The sequence below is a fragment of the Falco peregrinus genome, chromosome 5 (genome assembly GCF_023634155.1).
Source record: "Falco peregrinus isolate bFalPer1 chromosome 5, bFalPer1.pri, whole genome shotgun sequence".
Taxonomy (NCBI): Eukaryota; Metazoa; Chordata; class Aves; order Falconiformes; family Falconidae; genus Falco; species Falco peregrinus.
In genome coordinates, this window is record NC_073725.1 from 62,994,483 (window position 1) to 63,015,437 (window position 20,955).

Genomic DNA, 20,955 nt, shown 5'->3' on the forward strand with positions numbered 1-20,955 from the left:
AAGGGCTCTCTGTGGATATTCTGAAGCTCTGTTACTTCCCCAGAAAGGGATCTTTGCTTTGAAACTGCCTTTTGGAAACAATTCCTGGCCCCTGCACAACAAGGAGCAAGCATGTGCTGAGAGCTGTTATCAGTGGACACATGTATGTACATGTGTATGTATGTACACAGGCAGCCCACCCCAGCCGGAGGGGAGAGAACCTGGTGGTAGGGCTCATCTCATGAGGTTCCAGTTGCCTTCAGGGCCCTTGGGACGTTTCATATACTGGTTAATGGTGACTCAGAGCCAGAAAATATCTCAGCTTTTCGGAGAGGGAGGAGGGACTGACATACTGAAATTATTTACCGCATTTCAGCCCATGTTGCCGAGGTAAAGTATAGAAGGTGCTTCTTGTACTCCAGGAGCTGTCTCACTACACAGCACTGCATGGACCCACGAAGGTACAAGACTCCAGGAGTACAAGAATAGAACTGAGGTACCAAAGGACAATAATTGTCTCTCTGTCCATGCCGCCTCTTCATCTCACATTGTTTCAAGGGACTGTCACATGCACCATGTGTAGCGTACATGGAATAGCTCAATGGCATATACCTTCATGCACCATTTAGAGAGAGAGTACGGCGTTCCAGCCAGGGAGCACAGGCAGGCTGGGAAGCTGTCCTTTCATCCAGCCTTAGTCATATGAGAGCTCAAGGTCCATCCTACCTTGTTGAACAGTCTCTTTCTAAAACAGTGGAAAAAGAAACCATTAGTTTCATATGTTTTATCCCACCTGCTTTAGCTCCCGCTCTGAAAATATCATGAACTTCCTTCCAGAGGTTCATGCTATACTCCCGGTCCTAGCAGGAGAGCCTAGATTTTTCATTTATGTTTAACAATTAAGGGAGGGTTAATCCCTTTTAAGGTCAAAAGTCTAAAAGACAATTTGTCCAGTCTTAAGATGGTCACCTAAGACAGGCCAAGTTAATCATCTTCTGAGGATGCCTATTTCCTCTTTTTCATCGTGGAAGAAGCCAAGGTGATGAACACGGCATTATGTATCTCAGGCCTCAGGTAAATAGATCTGTCTGTGTGTATGCGCAGTACCTGGCGTGAGAATGCACAGTAGAGGCCTGATTTTTTCCCTAGGACTCCTACAAATTACTGAAATACAAATACCAGGAACTGTGTGTGCACTTTGTACCCTTGGCTTATGGGATTCAGCTGGCTTTGAGCCAAGTTTTCCCAAGTTTGGTGGGGCAGGACTCTGCAACCTCAGCATAGTTCTGCTGGACAATTAACGTCAAGGTGTGAGACATTGCTTGAGAAACGACTGCGCAGGATGAGAAAAGTAAAAGCACAGACCAAAGTATAATTCGGACCATGTGGAGCTTCAACTGAGATAAAACAAGGCAAGGTCAATCACAGTAGATACATTCTACAAACAAAACAATCCAGCTGAGCAACATCATATCTTCTGTAGCTTTCCCAGGCTAGGTGGGTGACAGGGTCCCTGCACCCAACAGGTGGGACAAACCGGCCTTTCAGAATGTATTTTTTCCTGGCATGTAAGACCTCAGCACTGGATAACCTGCCAGGAACATTTGCTGGGTGCATGAAGACACCTACATTCACACGGTCAGAAATGGCTTTTAGCTCTGGCAGCTATGGGGAGTGGGGATTATCTTTTCATGGCATCCCTTTCAACCTGCATTCGCGGAGCTGCTCCAAGAACACAGGCAAAAGGAATCCCCTTGTGATTGCAAGAGACCTGGCAGTAATAAAGCAGAGAAACGTACTCTGTCCCTCACCTGCAGCTGTTTTCCTTGCTCTTAATGAGATTTCAGGAATTACTTTTTTGAACATAGATACGTAATTTATACCAATAGCTGCACTTGAGCTACTCACTTGTTTTATACCTTTCATAGAAAGAGGTTTCTCAAAGACACAGAATAAATAGGAAAATTGGACCAGATTCCTACACAACCTACAAATTCCTTTATTTATACAGGCTTCTAATCCGGCAGATTTCTATTTCTCCCCACAGACTATAGGAAAGCCACAGCCATTAGTCCTTAGCTCAGGTGGGGTGACAGTGGAGCTGTCTGAAATTGAATTAAATTAATCCCACCTGTAGTCTCAAGCGTGTAGCCACCCTTATCACCAGTGGAGAAAGAAAGGTCTCTGCCAAGCAACTCACCTGAGCTGCCTTAAATGCCGATTTTCTGAGAGGATGAACACCCTTGAGAAGCACCTTCTACCTGCCCTGACTTTAAAGAAAGTTAGATCTGGATAAACAACTGCTTGGACAATCCAAGGCGTGAACCTGCTGCCCTATGCCCTTTCCTGGTCCTACCAATGCCATGATCAAGAAACATGAAAAGACACAATGAAAAAATATGAAAAAACCTCCTGGGATGACCGTGGGCAGGGATGGCCGGTTTTGTCAGGGGTGATTAACACTATGAATATATTACCTTTGAGTGCATACCAACGAATGCCCTGTTCTTTCCATACCAAGGGGCATGCTTTGAATCTTAGGATATAGTGTCCCAGCCAAAAAAAGGGTTAGTCACCCCAGAGCACAACAGCACACAAAGTGCCTGCACAACCAGGGGACAAGGGCACCAGAGCAAAACAAGGGGTGTGCCAACATATCATGCTTAGTCCAGCAAAAAGAACGCTGAGTGGGAATATAAATACATGAGAGAACTCCCACCAGGAAAGGAGTTACTCATTTATGCTGAAAGTCATTATTGGCACAGGAAGAGAGGTTAAAGATTGACCCAGCGTAAACTTAGGCTGGAAATCAGAAAGCAGTTTTGAGTGACTGGAGCAGTTTGATTCCAGTCTGGGTGATACTGAGTGACGATGTGCCCAATGAATAACTTCCTACATCTTCAACAGGGTCTTGAGAGCATTTGGCTGACATATGGGGGAGAGGCAGGCATTATTTTGTTTGGATAAGACTTCTGGAGATCTATAAATCAAAAATAACATCCACGTTATTTGGATTTGGTTAAACAAATCTTGTGTTTAGTCATCAGGCAAACTAGATTTTGGTCAGTCTCTGCCAGCTGCTTCATATTTTATTTTACCAACAGGACTGAATGTCTTTAAGCCCATGCTCACTCGCTGCAGAGGAAGGTACAGAAGAGTTCAGGCTCCAGCTCAGCAGACCCAGATGCAAACCCCCGTCATGCCGCTGGATCCCTTTGTGTCCTTGACCTTGATCCCTTTTGTCTTTGATCAACTTCATCTACCTGTGCAGGCACAGCCAGAAGAAAAACACAGGTCACAATTTTCTGAAGAGTTTGAAGCTTTCAAATTGCCATTGAAATAATGAGGGTATCTCCTTAGCATTAGGGGACCTCCACGTGTAACTGTCTCGGAGGATCTGTCTGCATCCTGCTTCTATTTTGGCCCTGGTTTTGCTGATAGAATTGGAAGTGGGAGCACACAAATCCATGTCCCTACCCCCATGAGCCTGCAGCAGAGGGCTCCTATGAAGAACGGTCTGTGACATGAGCACAGTCTCAGCTGCATCCTATTCCTACGCCTTTTGTTATGAATTTCACCTTTTCCCAGGCACGCAAATATCTTCATAGCAACCTGCTTACAGCTCCCTGTTGATTCTTCCAGTCCTTCTCTACTTTACCCCCGTCTGTATTGTCCAGGACTAGAAATATGCCCAAAAGAGAAGACAAACTTTAAAGGACACGGTTGTGCATCCTGGCAAGAGAACCAGGGATGCATCTAAATGGTGGGCTTGTGGTACAAGAAGATCTGATGTGTCTGTATGCTACAGACAGCAAAGAGCAGCTTATATCAGCTGATAGATAATATCAGAGCAGCATGTCAAAGGCTAAATAAAAGCGTAGACATCCATCTTGTCCAAATCAATAGCTAAGATTCACCACATCTCACTTCAGACAGTGTCGCTGGGATTTAGCTCCAGATCCACATACCGTATTCAAGGCTCACTTGTTACAGATTCATATTGTCAGTGATGGGAAAACAGCACTTCTAGGTGTGATTTATCGGACCTATGTGAGATGTCTGCTTCATGAAGATAAAAGAAAAGGAAAAAAATCCACCAACTTAAAATCCCCACCAGAACGTGTAAACAGATGGAGTCATGCTCAAATAACTGAGCCAAGAGAAGGGGCAAACTTATTACTGGGAATGTTCTGCTTGAAAGATTCTCTCCTGACTATTAGATTTTAAATTATTGCATTTAAAAATGTAATAGTGAGTAATGAGAAATTGGAGAAAGGGAAAAGCTGCTGGTAGCTTTGTGCATTATGAAGCCACCACCCACAGGAAATATGAGTTATGTGTCATACTGGTCCTGAGAGTGGACCATTTTGTGTTGGTGTGGCAAATTTTCAGTCTTCTAGATGAAATCCTGACTAGGTTTTCACTTTACTGATACCCATTAAAATAGCATTTATAGTTCAATTAAGAAAAAAAACACCTCTATTAATCTTTAAACTACTTTCCACCACCCTCAATCCCTTCCAACAAAATTTAAAAAAAAAAAAAAAGCTGCTTTACTGCAAGGATAGTTAAACTTTAGCTGAGAAAGAACTGAATCACAGTTCATCTGTGAAAAGCCAAACATCAAATAAAATGCTGTAGCAATTAACATGTCAGATTCTTTTTAAGGTGTTTGGAGTTGGCAGTGCTTCTCCCGGTCAGGCTATGCCAGGAGAGGGTCTTCAGATGAACTGCTCTGACTTGCAGTTGTGAGTTCTTCAGGGTGGGTTAGAGGGATTTGATCCACCTCCATTCTACTCCAGGCCACAATTTGCTCATTCTGGATAAATGCATCTGCTTGTGGCTTCTGAATATTCAGCGGCCGTGGCTGGATGTTCATTCCGCAGGACTATGAGTACTCATTGCATGCGACCACACGTACACATCTACAGGTACACAAGGTTCAACACATCAGCAGCCTCCCTGCACACGGCCTGCATACACCCCTATTTCTGGAAAGGTTTTTGTTGGTGTAAGTGCTGGAATCCCAAGCGCATTCCCAACCTTGTGTGACGAGGGCAGGGACGTATGGTCACGTACTCCCCCCCTGTTTAAATCAGGAGGCAACCACACCTACCGTTAAGAAAAGCTGCAAGTTGATTGCAGTCACCTTGACAATCACCCCTCATCACCTCATCCAGGATTCATTGTACCTCCCTGTGAACAGACCAGGAGTTCAGCATCCAGCCTACCCATGGCAAGTGCTGAAGTGAACTTGGGGGTCATTTCAGTCCCACTAAATGTTTCCATTTACTGTGAAACAGTACTTTCAGGATCTTCATTTACTGAAAAAAATTGTAAACTTTGTTCCAAGGGAACTGGATGTTTTATTTTCAGCATTTCTTATTTTGTCTTGAAATAGAAATATCTAGTTTGTACCTGCTCTAGTTACAATATCTCTCTTCTGTATTTAACCTTCGTTTCCCAGTTGCCAAATGTGGCCGTGGTACCATGGTTAGTAACTCCTGCTGTGGAAATCTCCAGCTAAGCTTTCCTTTTTTGAAATGTGTTTCAGTTTCTCTACTACAGGATAATTTGAAGTGATGTTACGTCATTTCAGTTCCCTTGCATTCATTCCTTGTTCCTGTAATAGTGTGAACGCTACCAAATGAGAATACTTCTTCATTTCCATTTTCTGCAAGATACTTTAGGCAAAACTAATGTTGTATGATGTATATAAGCCTTCCTATTGCAGCAGATGGATTTTCAAGAAGTTTTAATATATTCAGTGACTTTCGTTAGAGCACAACTTTCTTTCAAGAGATGCCAGAAACTGTGCAGGACCATTAATTCAGTCCGGATTTGACCATCTCCAAAAGAAAAACTTTACATCCCTGGACAGCTGCAGTTCTAGCTTTGCCTGCACAGACTTTGTGGCATTTTTCTTCTGGTGCACAAGGTAGCAGAGACCTGCCTTGGCTGGGGACACCAGCTCCCACCTCAGCTGAATTGCCATGTCAAGGCTCAGGTTGTGCAGTTAAGGAACACTTGGACAAACAGGAGAAAGAAGATAACACCACCAGTCAGAGGGTCAGTCTGACTGAAACGTCTGGGTTTGCTCCACGTTCAGAACACTGATACGAGATATGCTGTGAGGTTCTTTGCACCTGCCTTTAAACATCGATTTCTATACTTCAGTCTTATCTCACATTTTCTTTTTCTGAGCAGTTTGCAGCAAGGATTGTTCCTCTCCTTGCCACTTAATGCCCTCAAAGTGCATTGAGGGGTTCAATGCACTTGCCCTTGCAGCTCACCTGTCCCAAGCCACCAGTCCAAACCCACTGCTGCCTGCTCTAGAAGGAAGAATTCCTCTCACTGGAGCCTGTGTAAGTTGTGATGCCCCAGCAAGCCAAATACTCAAAAAAACCCTGAAACTACTGAGGCTTCCAATACACTGAAACATTTGGAGTCTCAGTTTTTCTCAAGCTTTTTGCCTTTCTTTTCTAGCTGCTCAGGAGGTCCCATTGCCTTTCAGCAAAGGCTTAGATTTCACGAGTGCACTTAGATCTTCACTGATCTTGCAAACAAGCCCAGGATCTGTACAGGATCTCCTTTTTCTCCTCTCTCTCTCTCTCCTTCTCATCTCTCCATCTTCTCCTCTGGATAATCCATTTCTAAAAACCCCAGCTTTTCATATGGTTGAATTAATTGTCATTCTTGCTTTCTAAAACCAGAGCAATTCCTTTAAGTTTATCCAGGAAAAAGTTGTCTGGAATTCCCCCGAATTACAACTCTAACTTCAAGAGTACAGAAAAAAGGGCATACACATCTGGTGACAAGAGGAAGAATGAAAGTTTTTGATGAAGCAAGTCCTAGATTATCCTGGAAGAAGGCGCGATGCTGAGACTGAAATGGGCTGTGCTGAGCACATCCTGCCAGGAAGAAAAAAAATGCAGAATACATGAGGTCTAATTCTGCAGGGTACTGAGCATGCTTAGCTCTCACTGGAGGCAATGGAAAGTAGATGGAGCTTAGCATCTCGTGCAAATGGGCCCAACACAACCCTCTGCCGACAATAACTCAGCAAATCCTTGTCATCCTGATTCAGTAGCTGTATGCACATCCCAGCTGGTGTCTCCTTTGAGGCAGTATTCTGAAGCATGCATGCACTGTGATCACCCTACTGACTCCCATTTTCTATATGTGAAAACTAGAGATGAACCAGAATAAAGCCTTCAGAAAAATCTTTCGAGCAGATGGTTCTGCTACTGGGCTCCCTGTCAAAGACCATGTAATTCTTGGGAAAATTCATCTTCTTGAAGGAATGTGCAACATTTAGTTGTAGTCAAAAACAACAGAGCACATTACTCTGGGCTTCTCAAGCCTTGTCTGGACTTCTCTGGGTTTGAAAGCATTTCACCTGTGCTTGCAAAATTATTTAAGAAGGTTTTGCTGTGCTTGCAACTTGCTTTAGGTTCAAATGACCCTTGTCTAACTTGTCCTAAACATAATGGGAAAACCACGCACTTGTCAAGTGTTCATTACCTACCCTGTGGTTTGGGGTTTGTTTTAGTAAATCATCTAACTGGTTTCAAGGTGTATTTTAACTTAAAGTTTGCTTAGGTTTGTGCATCTGTGTGGCTTTACTCTAAAAGAAACCACACCACATACATGGAAGGACAAATGAATGCCAGCAATCATTCTGTAAATATGTTTTTTTAGGGCAATCCCAAGAAATGTGTTATCAATATACTTCTGGAAATATATAAAAGGCAACCCTTAGCAGAACCATGACTTGTGGGTAAGAAACCCACACAGGCAACATTGCACTCCTCCTAGTAAAGACCTTGCGATGCTGATGGCTCGCTGTAATGGCACATGGAAAGGGTGAACAGCATGCTGGAAAAAGGGGTAAATAGTAGGAGGCTGGTATATAATAATGTAATTGTAATTGCATTATAAATAGGAATTAGCAACAATTAGATAATTTTGACTGCGTCAGGATCTTTGTAACAGCATAAAATAACTGCTTGTATTTTGATAAGACTGTTAAAACTCTGAATAGAGTAACATCAACAGTAATATTTTTTTAAAAAAATCCATTATTTTTTTGGTAGCCCATTACAAAACTGTGCCCACAGCAAAAGTGCAATAGGACACCAGGATGAACAGGAGGGCGTCTAACGGAGTCTGGATGGAGCTAACTTAGCCGAGGTTTTGCAGAGTGTCTGGTGAGTGAAAAGGGGGCAGCTCACCAAAGGCATCCAGCAAACTTCAACGGGACCACAGTCCTTGGTCTTACATGGCCTGAAACACTTCTGAATTGAGCTTTGCTTCATGCTTTGTTTCTACAGCTTCTTTTTAAAATCAGCCTACAATTAATTCAATTAGTGTAACAGAGGAGGAGTTATTTAGGAGAGTCAGAATAACAGAAGTCCTCCAGATGGACTTCAACTCACTAGTGAACACGACAGGGGAAGTTTCCCTTCTGTGATGCTAAAGTGATGAGATAAACATTTTCTTCTTTGATTTTCTGCATTTATTGCCTCCAGGGCGTTAGCATACATTTTGGAGTAAATTTCCAAAAGCAGGTTTATGCTACAGCAATTCCAGTGGTTTGGGGTTTGTTGGGAGGGGTGGTGCTAATTAAAAGGATAAAGTAAGCTAGATAGCCTTCCCAAATGTGGCAAGCTATTTTATTATCACAGTTGGTCAGAGTGCATTCTTTATGAGCCCGCAACCTGCTTGATGTCGTGCAAGGCATATCTGCCAGCAGGGTAACAGCTTATTACAATTAACGGATCACAGTTCAGCTCCAACAGTTGACCTCTATGTTTCAGGTCAAAGCATCTGAGATTACTTTCTATAACGGCCTGAATTTTACATTAAACCAAACAAAACCCAAAAAAACTGAGGAAGTTTTTCTTGATGTCTGTGAATGCAGAGCACTTGCCACACTGACACGTCTTTGAGCAAGAGGTTTGAAGCAAGCGTAGATCCTGTAAGAGACTTCAAGCAGGGAGGACCGTGTTCCTAAGTGACACAGAAAGCAGGGCTGGTGGGAAACATGGAGCAAGTTGCTGCTAGCAGACCTAAGCTGGCCTTGTGTCCTCCGTCCTAACCACCTCTGTCCCACCCTCCAGGTGCTCCAGGAGAAAGTCCTCCCCCTGATGTGCAGCTATTGCCTTCACCCATACGTTAGTTCACACCCAGAACTGTTCACCCCTGGCTCAAGGAAGAAGGAGGCAATTGTCCTTCCCAGCTTCCTCAGTAAATCTGCATGTTTTCAGACCCACCAGGCCCTTGCAATGGTTACTGCCCCCCTCCAAAGGGGACCTGGAGCTGAGCTACATGCAACTGGCTCATCCCTCCCATGGGCTGTTGGGATGCTACAGCCATCACTAAACCAGGCTCAGGGAGCAGGTGCCTGAAACACAGCTCTCTGTAAATGAGAAGATAATAGAAAAGCACTCTATTTTTAAAAGCTTTTAAAGAGAGATTTCTTCCACTCCCCTTCAATGGAGTTCCACTAATTCTTTAGGGGTTTTCTCCCTCTTCTGTGCAATCAGAGTAGGAGCACAGGGCAGGAGTGGGGAGTGAATATTTCAGTTCTGCATGATCCATTTCTGTTTAAGAAAAAAAAAAAAATCCCTTGGGCATTAGCTTGTACCATACTCAAGGTAGGAATTTTCTCACTGTTAACTGCTTCTTGCCTTTGGGACCGTTAGCTAACAACAGAGCATCCGTTCATTCATTCCTGATAAGGCAACTGCTCCTTCTTTTTCATCCTCCTCAGCAGGGAAGGGAATGCTCTGGGTCATAAACTTCCTAGCATTTCACAAACACCCTGGGATTTGAAAACTGCTTGTCATAATATTGTAACAGCTTTGCAGCTACAACAGACCTGGTGGTAGTCCCCACACTTCAGGTGCTGGCCAGACAGAAACGCACGCCTCATCATATAGGTCAAGCGGCTTATTGGTATATCACCTGAAATTGCACCCTGCAGGTATGGCTTTTTGCCTTAAGGCCAGGATATATTATGACATGAGAGCAAGGAGGATTGTTTGTGGCAGGAGCTCAGAAAAATCTTGCCAGTATTGGAGGAAAGAGCAAACATAAGGAAACCTTGCAGGTTACACATGAGAGCATGCAGATTAGTTTGCAAACTTGCCATCAATAATTCCCAGAACAGGGGCGGGGGTGATCCCCAGTGAATTCAGGAGTCGTGTCCCTAAACATTTTGTACACCTCTATCCTTCAACACATCGCAAGCAGATTTGGCATGTCACTTGGCACAAGACCTGTGGGATCTGATCAGGGTACGTGACCCACCTAACTGATATAGTTCAGGCACTTGACGTTGCTGAGGACTCACAAACTGCCACAGACTGACAAGTTGTGGCGAGCCCCATGGTGGTGCTACTGAAGGTAGTAACCACTTAGGCATGTTCCCTCAGGCCCCCCAGGATGCCTGATGATGCAAACCAGCTTAGTCCTAGCACAGGCTGTGGTAGCTTCTGGTGGCCTGCATTCGGCACTGGCAAAGAGCATGGGCACCAACATACTCCGTTCAGCTACTGTATGGTAAGGGACTGCTCTAAGGTAAACTGACCATGTACCTAATGATTCATGTTCTGGTATGATATCCCTCAGAAAATCCAAGCCCTTAACTGCCTGGAATAGTTGCTTAAGCACAGAGGCAGGAAGAATAATGTCTTTCCCTAAAACATAGGTTGTTTCACTCCAGATTGCGTTTTGCCCTCAGTGCAAACCCATATATTTTCCAATGACCTCACCAGTGAAGGTTCCTTGAAATCCAGACCAAAACGTGCTTATCTATGAACTCTCCTGCCTTTGAACTCAACGAACCAAGGTGGATGGAAAAGCAGTTTCTTTTTATCAGCTTTCAGTGTTTGGCCTCCATAGCATTATCCTTAATCCTTGTCACTACACAGGGGTTGCAGGTGATACAGGAGTGGGGTGAGGTGGGACAAGGGTTACTACAATAAAGTCACGTGCTAACTTCTCTGCTGCGTTCATCTCTACATCCCTGCTGATGGCTTTCTCATAAAATGAACAAAACAAATATTTAAGAATCATGTTTGAAGTTCTAAACCAGGCCTGCAGTTTGGCATATATCACCCTTTCTACTGGTTACCTCTGGTTTCTGCTTTCATCTCTTTTCAACAATCATGGATGAATTTTAAAAAACTTGGCATTTTCTTAGGTTTCCTGGGACTTGTCCACGTGGGGAGGCAGATTGGAGCAGGCTATTCAACAGAGACCCCTGGAGCACAACTCTGATGATGGAAATTTGCTGCCTGATGCCGTCTGAGATCCCCTTAAGTCTCAGCATGAGAAAATAAAAATTCATCTAAAGGAAAAAAGTCCTAGTAAGGCATCTGTAGGAAGTCTTCTATTGCACTTCCAAAAGACTGATAATTACAATAATTTAAATTCTTCTTTTTAATACCCTTATGCAAAAAGCCTGTCATGACTTTATAAATATGCATCCTACACCACAGTTTGTTGACTTGGAAATATAACCAGCTTATGTTGGCCGTGACTTTTTTTTTTCTCCCAAGACAAATCAAATCCTATTTCCTAGAAAATTACGTCAGAAGAGGCCCTCAGAAATCTCATGGTTGTCATCAAATGAAGGCCAAGTCTATTGAGCCCTTCCCACCATGTCTATCTATCTGTTCTTAAACACCCTTGGTGACAGAAGCCATGTGCTCGTCTCCAAGCGATCAGTTTGGGTACTTTATTGCCCTTTTGTTAGAAAGTTTCCTGCTCTTGAATTCCCTGAAATACCTTTTCCACCAATGAAGAAACTTGGATGTCAACAAAGAGTTTATTATTTCCCCTACCTCTACTCATCAAAAAGTTAAACATGTTAATAAAATTAGAATCTCTATCAATGAAGAAAGAAGTCAGGACTTCCAAAGGGCAAATCTTCCCCTGTTAAAAAAAAAATTGCATAAGATACTTGGGATAAATTGCACTCTAGTACATCCAGTAGCTGTTGAAGCAGCTTGCGTGACTAGATGCTCACCTTGTCACAGCTGAAGTTAGATAAATCGTTTGCCTAAGGCCTATAAAAATTCTGTAGAAGAGGACTTTGCAGAGAAAAAAACCCAAACTAGCCTTTCTCTCACTCTTCACTACTTTATGTTTGCCTTCCAATTAAGCAATGTTGACTCTTGTGCTTTCTCCCTGCCTTCTAACAATTGACATGAGTAATTGATTTTAGCAAATAATGATGCTGTTATACAAATGATACAGACGCAGCCCTGCAGCTCCCACTTGCTCTGGCCTTTCAGAGCACAGAGAAATGGAAAATCTTCATTTTCTGGTGACTTGATGCTCACAGTGAGGAGGGTGGGATGACCAGACACACACACACACAAACTGTTCTTCAGCATAACGCAGCATTTTTGTTTGCTCTTTGGTTAAAATTTGCACTGAGCACTACGCAACTATTTGCACTTGTGGGTGCAACACAAGCACCAACCTTCTCTGCAGCTTGCAGAGCACTGTTGAGACCCTGTTGGCACAGACATGGGTATTTCGTTCACCATTGCTCCCATCCTATCAAAACACAAATTGCATCACTGCCAAAGCTGTCCCTTACCCTCCCTCTGCCTGTCTGCCTGCTCATCCCTGACCTCCCGTGCCATATTTTAGTAAGTAACGCCACAGACATTCCTGTGACCGCCATATAAGCTGGCTCAAGAAACCTCTTGGGTTAAAACTAACCCAACAGAAAACATAGTAAGTTTTATTCTGGGTCAGCCTGACATCCTGGTTTAAGACAGCCTGAGTGAATGTGACGGTTTGGCCAAAATGTTAACAGAAAAAGACCTGGAGTTGAGCAAGAGTTCAGAATTAAATACTGAATGCTTAACACGGAGGGACTTAATGTTAATTGAGAGGAATCTCAACCTGAGACATCTATTAAGGCATTACAAATTCAGCTGCAACAGGCTTCCATGGCTTGAATGGGCAATTCGGCTGTGCACCAGTGCCCATATAGTCAATGATATACAAAAAGAGCTTGTAACTGTGGCAAGAAGTCACTCTAAGTCAAACTCATGGATTCCTTTTTGCGTGTACCATATTGTTCAAATCTTTTGAGTTCTTCTTTGCAGTCACTGAAAAAGCATCAGTCCGAGCTTGCTAGTCACACCTTAGGATAGATGGCTGAGCTAGGTGAAACAAACCTTTGTCTGGAGCTGCCAATTGCTCTTTGATGTGGGAAAAATTAATCCAGAGAACTGACTTAAACTTGGCACTCTAGTTGCATAGGGATAAAATCCATTGACAACCTTATTCTAAGTCATAAGGCAAGGATTCAAGGGGTTTGGGATCAATTCCCAGCTCTATAACAGTCTGCTTTTATAAACCCATCAAGTCACTTAAATTCTCTATGACTCTGCTTACCATCTGTGAGCAAGACATTTTTTTGCCTGACTCATCTGCTAAGAAGCTAAATTCTTGGAGCAGGAGCCATAAATCTCACCATAACTGCAGTGTTGAGCAAAACACATTGTTCTTGGTGAGGTGCTGTCGTAACATACTTCTCGGCGTTGTTAGAGCTTTCTCTAGCCCTTGTGAATCCACCAGCATGAAGAACAGGGTGTCAACAGCAAACCTGGGCACCTCATGCACTTTCTTCCCAGCCTCCAGGGTTGCTATTGACTATGTTGATTTCAAGAAAGCAATTAAAAAAATATTCTGATCAGCATCAAGGAGATTGGATATAGTCTTGAAAGCTGTTTCTTCCTCTTTTCCCCCCTGTCCTTTCCCCTTCTTCCCTTCCCTCCTATAACCATCTCCTTGTCAGGGAAGCCTTTTACAGCCAGCTTTTCTCAAGAGCCTTCCAAGAGCATGTGTTCGTAACGTCAGTCTGGGCAAACTTGAGCTCCTGAAATCAACATTGCAAAAGTAGGTGACCACTAGAATAATAGTAAAAATACGTTTAAGCAATTTTCACAATAGGATTGGGATTTTTGGGTTCTCTAGTTTTCTTTTATAACATGTTCTAAATTCGGCTTTGTCCACTCAGCAGACCACAATGCAGTGGCATGATTACAGCTTATTCATTCTTCAAAATAAATAAATTTTATTTAACTTTGGGGTGGATGTAGGAAAACAATTTCTGCTTTAACCAAAAGAGAAAGAAGAAGAAAAACAGTTCTGCAAGCAGCAGAACTTTTTATAAACTTTTTTTTTTTCCCTGCAGCTCCACCCTATAGTTTGGTGACTGATTTCACATTGCAGCCTCTCTCTCGGGGGTGGTTCTTTACTGGAATTTTTCCTCTCCCCTCAGCATCATATTTTCACAAAACTTACAGTAACTTAGTATTTACAGGACTTTCATCCATCTGTTAAATTTATTTAAAATTGAGCAACAAGTTCAAAAGTTACTGGGGCAGGGACTGAGAGACCTGACAAGCAAATAGATTGTCAGGGGAAAAACACCTATGGAATAAAATTAAATAAGTGTGATGCTATAAAATAACTGTGATAAACTTGATTGTTTTGATGAGGAAGGTTAGAACTAAATATGACTGATAGATATTTTTCTTGCATTCATGAGTGGTCTAAGGAATTTTTCCTTTTTTTTTTTTTTTTTTTAACCTGTCCTTGCCTCATTTTTTTCTACACCAGCAAAGTCATGGCAATAGGATTCATCATCAGTATATAAAGGTCCCCTCCACCCCTAGGTTTCACCTATGATACCTATTTTTTGTTGCAGCCTCTCACCCAAGCATATATAAAACACGAGTGGAACTGCAAAGCTTCCAAGACTGATTGTTTTGTTTTGCTGAGACGGTGCAATGCAATACCGACTGCCAGCTGGAAAACAGAGGTGGCAGGGGTTGACCACCTCCTTTAGCTGTCTAGAAATTGGTATCTACTCCAAAGCATCATCCAGGCTCCCTCTAGGGACCGTGACGAGAGATCGGCTTCTCCAGTGGGGCTCCTCCTGGGCTGGGGTGGGTTTCTAAGGTCAATCTCCCCCTGGCACAGCACCGCCCGAACTAGTTTTGATGAGATGCCAGTCTTTAAGTGTTTAGATTTTACTTGAATCCCACTTGCTGCAAAAGAAGGCTGTAAAAAAGCTATAAAGCAGCTGTATCAGAGATACTGTGAAACCTAAGGTAGAGAATCAATGACCTGGGCAAATTACTGTCCCAGCCAGTTGGACTTGTGCTTTGCTCGGGCGAGGAGAGAAATGGCTGGCACAACCATGTCGGAACCCAAGTAACCTGTCCAAATATGAGACTCAGTGATGAACCTGGAGCATGTTCTGGATTCAGGCCAGAGCCTTAATCACAAAGTGGTCCATCCCTAGGAAATTAAAAGTCACAAGAATTCCTTTAAAGTCATACAGTGGATGAGTTTGTTTATTTAAAGGACAGGTTAAGAGTGACATCAGGATAGCACTCATGCCTTACTCAATCTTGCCAGTAGACTTCCTCTCAGAATAATGAGTCACTTTTGGGATGTGACCATAGATGTGCCTCTCAGGTAGGCTATAGAGAGGTGTCATGTTAGATGTGCAGGAACCACAGTCCAAAATCCTCCTTGGATGAGAAAGAAAAATGCATCGTTGCCCACTAGCACATGGTAGCTTCAGCTGCAAGAAGGTTGGATGATCCCCACATGTTAGCTCACTGGGTAACAAAAGACAAAATGGGTGTTATACTGAGATCGTCAACACAGATGTTAGGCAACAGTGGGGGGTTTTTTATTGGTTTTCTAATAAAAAGTCATTGCCTTAAGAAACCAGGCTAAAAGCTAGGGTAAATAAAAACTGGGATAAAACAAAACAGGATTCACAGAAGCTGCCACATGGGATTCGTTGAACTGAAGACTGGTTGTCTAAAATGTAAGCTTCTCCTCTCTGCAAGCTGTGCAGACTGCATGCTTGGAGGTTCTGCCAAAGGGTGGTGCCTCACCAGGTCACCTTCTGGAAAAGCCACCGGCTCAAGAGGGAGCTGAGACCACTCGCTTTGACTGGACATGTAACCTGATGTGAGATAGCCTAATCTTTGTGTAGTAGCATCACATCAGTGAACAAAGACCAAAAAGACTCGTCACTTTGTTGGTTTTGGTGCTGTTATTGAACACAATGTCTTCTTTTCCACCTTCAGGAATTCTGTGGCTATTGCAGAAGAAAGAGCGAGTCTTTCATTTGTGGTTGAGTCCATGTGAAGAAATTAACCCATACAGAGACTACACCTTCACTTTTACGTGTCTGAATCTCACGTTGAATCTCATCTCTAGTTTTAGCCATCTAAACACGCAAGTGGAATCACACCTGAAGTGATTGTCCTACAGGAAGTCTCACAGGGTTCTTAGTGTTTTGGGTTTAAAGTCATTCAAATCTTAAACAAGGGGCTTAATTTCTTGGCTGACCTTTGTGTCCTAGGAAGATAAATGACCTGAATAACCCTCCAGACCAATTCAGTAAGTTGGTGGCAAATCTGTGCAGTCTCTGACCATAACCCAATGCAATAAAAAAGAACTTTTCTTTATTATTTAATACAGATTTCCTCTTATTTCAGGAAAAAATGTTACATAATGCACAAGGAAATATATTTGGCTCTTCATTCAAATAACAGTCTAAGCTGCTTCTCTCCCTATGCCTAATAAAGTATATTTGGGACCTGCTCCCCTTGGATGGAAAGAGATCAACTTTTTCATTGCAGCCTGAACTCAGGGCCAACTTACACTCCCCAGTGACAAAACTGTTCTTTAGCAGCACTTTTCCCTCCCCACCCTTCACCCACTCCTGGTGTCTCATACGCACCAAGACTCATGGTCTAGCCTGAGATGTTCTGCTTGGCAGACGCTGTTCCTGCTCTCACCGGCTGCAGCAGGCCTTCGGGGCTGCCTGCGCCGACGCCAGTGCCAGTGGACTCTAGCCTCACAAAGGCAATGAGATGCAGGTATTTAGCAACTAGCACAGATTTTTAGCAACCAGCACTTGGGCAACTGGCTTAGTGAATTGCTAGACACTGATTCACCTCTTCTGGAAATGGATTAGTTCCAAGCAGTTGACTATCTCCAGGCAAAGCTCAGTTAAAAATTGCTGACATCTCACAGAAATGCTGGACCAACTTTCTATTTCAAGACACTTCTGTCCATGTGGCACGTCCCCCACTGCCTGCCTTCTGTTTATTTCAAGGCTGTCTGCTGCAAGTAAGGATCTTGATGCTTATCATCTTCCAAAATCATAAATTCCTTCCTTTACTAGCTTACTAGAAAATCTCTTAGCATTAATGAGTATGCAGTATCTTTAATTGGAGTCTGAGCAGCAGCAGGGGATGGACAGTAAAAATGGGCTTAATTTCCCCTAACTTCAGCCATTGAGTTGTTTAGCTGAAACTAATCCTCTAGGCTCCCTCTAGAGTCATCAGAGAAAGAAGACAACACTGGCTTTCATTCCCACCCAAAGATAAGCATCTGAAATATCCTAGAAAAGTATCGTCAAATGGCTGAAGTTTAAATGCAGCGATCATCTCTCCCTTTTATCCGTGACACATTTCCCCCCGCCCATTTCTGGCATGGTGATTTTGGGTGGGGGTTTTTTCCTACCCCTGCTCCCAACTGATACTATTTGGCATCAACAAGGAGGTTCTGTTTGTCTTTGTTATCTTCTCTGCCACTGCAGGTGTGTGACTGTATACAAATGGATGCTCCTGTGTGAATGAAGTTTAGACACGTGCATCTGGAAACTAGACATGATTCAATTTATCACATTACTTGGCAAAAGAGGAGGGGAAGAGAAGGAATTCCAGAAAAGTCTGTTCAGCCTTGTTCCAGTCTTCAAAACCAACCCAAAACATCTCCATTTAAAACTTTCCACTGAAAAAATATCAGATGTGATGAATAAACAAAGCAATAAATGCAACTGCACAGCACATGGGGCAATGACATTGCTCTTGCACAAGGAGACTGATATTTTGACATTTGTTTTCCTCTCAAATTGGAACAAAGTCAAAATACTTAAACTTTCCTGGAGGGAAACATTTCAGTTTAGAAAGGTCAACATTTCATCTCAACACACGAGACTGACATCAAGAGACCAATGAAATGCTTCCCTTTTATTTAATGTTGCCCATTGAGTCAAGCTAACGCCACACGAAGATGTCACTTTGGGTCTCTCTGCCATGATCCCTGTGGACCCACTTCTTTGGCAGGGCTCCTCCCCCAACGATGCGTAACATTTTTTGCTCTCCTTTCTTTGTTGCCCCAAATGGTGTGAGCTCAGACGATAGGACTCTGCTGGCAATATGATTAAAAATTTTCTTTTTTGTGTATATAATATAATTGACTTTGTGTATATAATAATGGGACAAAGTACCGGCTTCTTCCCTAACTCTGATCGTAGAATCATAGAATCCAAGAATGGATTAGATTGGAAGGGACCTTAAAGTTCCTGCCACGTGCAGGGCCCCCTTCCCCCAGCCCCGGTGGCTCCCAGCCCCGTCCAGCCTGGCCTTGGGCACTGCCAGGGCTGGGGCACCCACAGCTGCTCTGGGCAGCCCGTGCCGGCGCCTCGCCGCCCTTACAGGGAAGGATTTCTCCCTCAGCTCTGATCTCCATCTGCCCTCTTTTACTATAAAACCATTATGGCTTGTTCTATCACAACGTGCCCTTGTGAAAAGCCCCCCTCCAGCTCCCACCCAGGCTCCTCTGCTACAAACAGCTGTCATCTCCCTGACGGACCAGCATCCTGGTAGCAGAGGGATTCAGTGGGTTGAACACAGCCATTCACAAGTGCAGTGCCACAAGGCATCTGCCTGGCCTCCAGCTGCCACTCCAAAAGGGCATGGATCTCCCTTAGATCCAGTGGCCCACCTGCAACCTCACACGGCTATGCTGGTAGCACAAGATACCTCAGAAAATACTGTCTACAGTTTGGAAAATGAATTCTGCTCCTAGTGTGAATGGATATTATTTAGGGTAAGCAATGAATACGACCTGCTCTAGACAAGTAGAGAGAAAATTTGATTTAGAGGTGACAGAAAGTAATGCTTAAGCTGCAACTGCATGAATCTTTTGTGGCCTGTTCCCTTCTTCACCATACCTCTACGAAACAGGTAATTTGTCTCTTTATTGACCCTCTCTTTATTGACCCAGAAGGCTGAGGGCTCCATTCATCTCATTGCTTCTGGCAGGGCAAGGCACACAAATCCTTCCTCCTTTAGCTGCTCTGGAATTAATGAGCACTGATTCATGTTTACGGCAGATAAGAGTTTCACTCGTTGGCTCACCAAGTCCCGCTTCCTGGGACACCTGCAGCTTGTTTCAGATTCTCCTTCAGCTCTTCCACCCACTCTCTGATACGTGAAATAAGCACATCCTGAAAATGTGAAACCAGAAGATATTTCACTGCTTAGTTCACTAGATCCAAACCAGGCACCACCTGGGATCCTGTAAGCAGCTTTTACTGGACTAGTTCAGGCTGTGGTCAATGCTGGATATCCAGGCTTTCCCATGGGGACCCTCATGGACATGGCAGAACATCACCGACAGGACTTCCTGCCACAAAAGAGGCTTTGAAGAAGGTTAAATACTTCCAGTAGCCTCCACTTCAGTGAAGCAAAACTTGCTCAAGTCCTGGGACAGGTTAAAACCCATGATTTCCACACCCAAGCCTGCAAAAACACAAACCAATTTAAAAATGTATCAAGTGAAAACCTTATGGATAGAGGGGGAGATTGTTATGGAAATGGTCTCCTGCTACAGTGGTTGAACAATACACTTTTTAATGGAATTCCACCCTAAGATCCAACCGGGCACTTAAAAGAACCAATAAATGTATACAAGCTGTACAACTGGCCACAGTTGAGGTTCCCTGCCTGTGCTCCAGCACCACTTCATCACCACTGAATCACAGAGAAACAGACACAAAAGGGACCTCAAGACATCATCTGATCAGCCCCTGCCTCAAGTTAAGAACAACCCTACCTCAGCCATCTCCAAACATATTTAATTTTTTTCTCCATAACATCCTAATCTGAGGTTACTACTTTCCCCTTAGGCAAAAGAGGATAAATTTCCACCAGCTGAGAAGCTAGGAGACTGTCTCTCAACTCGGATCATATGGAGAAGATTGGAGAAAAGGAGGAGAGAAAAAGAATAAATCTCCACTAGTCTTCAACACGTTCAGTTATAGCATTAAGACTGATCCTTCCAATACAATACACAAATTTATTCTTTTCACAGTCCTGCACCCTGAGAGTCAGCCCAGAACACACTGCCAAAGGCATCTCTGTGAGAACTGCTTTGATTCAAAGAGCTCATCTTTCCAAAAGATGGGGCCTTGTTGTTTCTGACTACATCCATGCTGAAAGAAAAGGGATCCCTGATTTGGAAATTTTATTATTAAATGAAATTTAATTTGTCACTCACTTCTGCTAAAGTAGCGCTATTTATAACTAAGAAAAGGTTTTTTAATAGAGAAGCTGGAAAATGTTCCTAAACTGAAAATACCTAAAATCCTGGCAAAAAGTAAATGTTCCAAAGACTGGTGTGTTTCTTTTCTTTTCTTTCTCCTTTTTTTTTTTTTTTTTTCTCTCTCTTTTTCTTTCCATTCTGCTCCCTTATTCTTATGCTTGGCTGAGTAACATTGTTGAAATGTGCAAGAGCCAACTTCCACCATTTCCTCATGCAGCAAAAAGTGTTTATGGGCTGTAGCCATACTGTGTTCTGGCGTATTTTATAGATAGCCTTTAGGTACACAGCTCAGGGAAGTGTAGAATGAGCTAAAGAGGCATGAGGATGTCTCCAAGTTCTGTCCGAAGAAACCAAGTTTAAGGAAAATCCTAATTCACAGCTGCCAGGTGTAAAAAAAAAGAGAATCTTTGAGGGAAATGTTAAAAACATTTGTGTTTCACACCTATTAAACAAAATGTTTTCTATTTCTCATTAATTATTTTATAAAATTTCTATTTCTGCAGAAGGGAAGGAAAA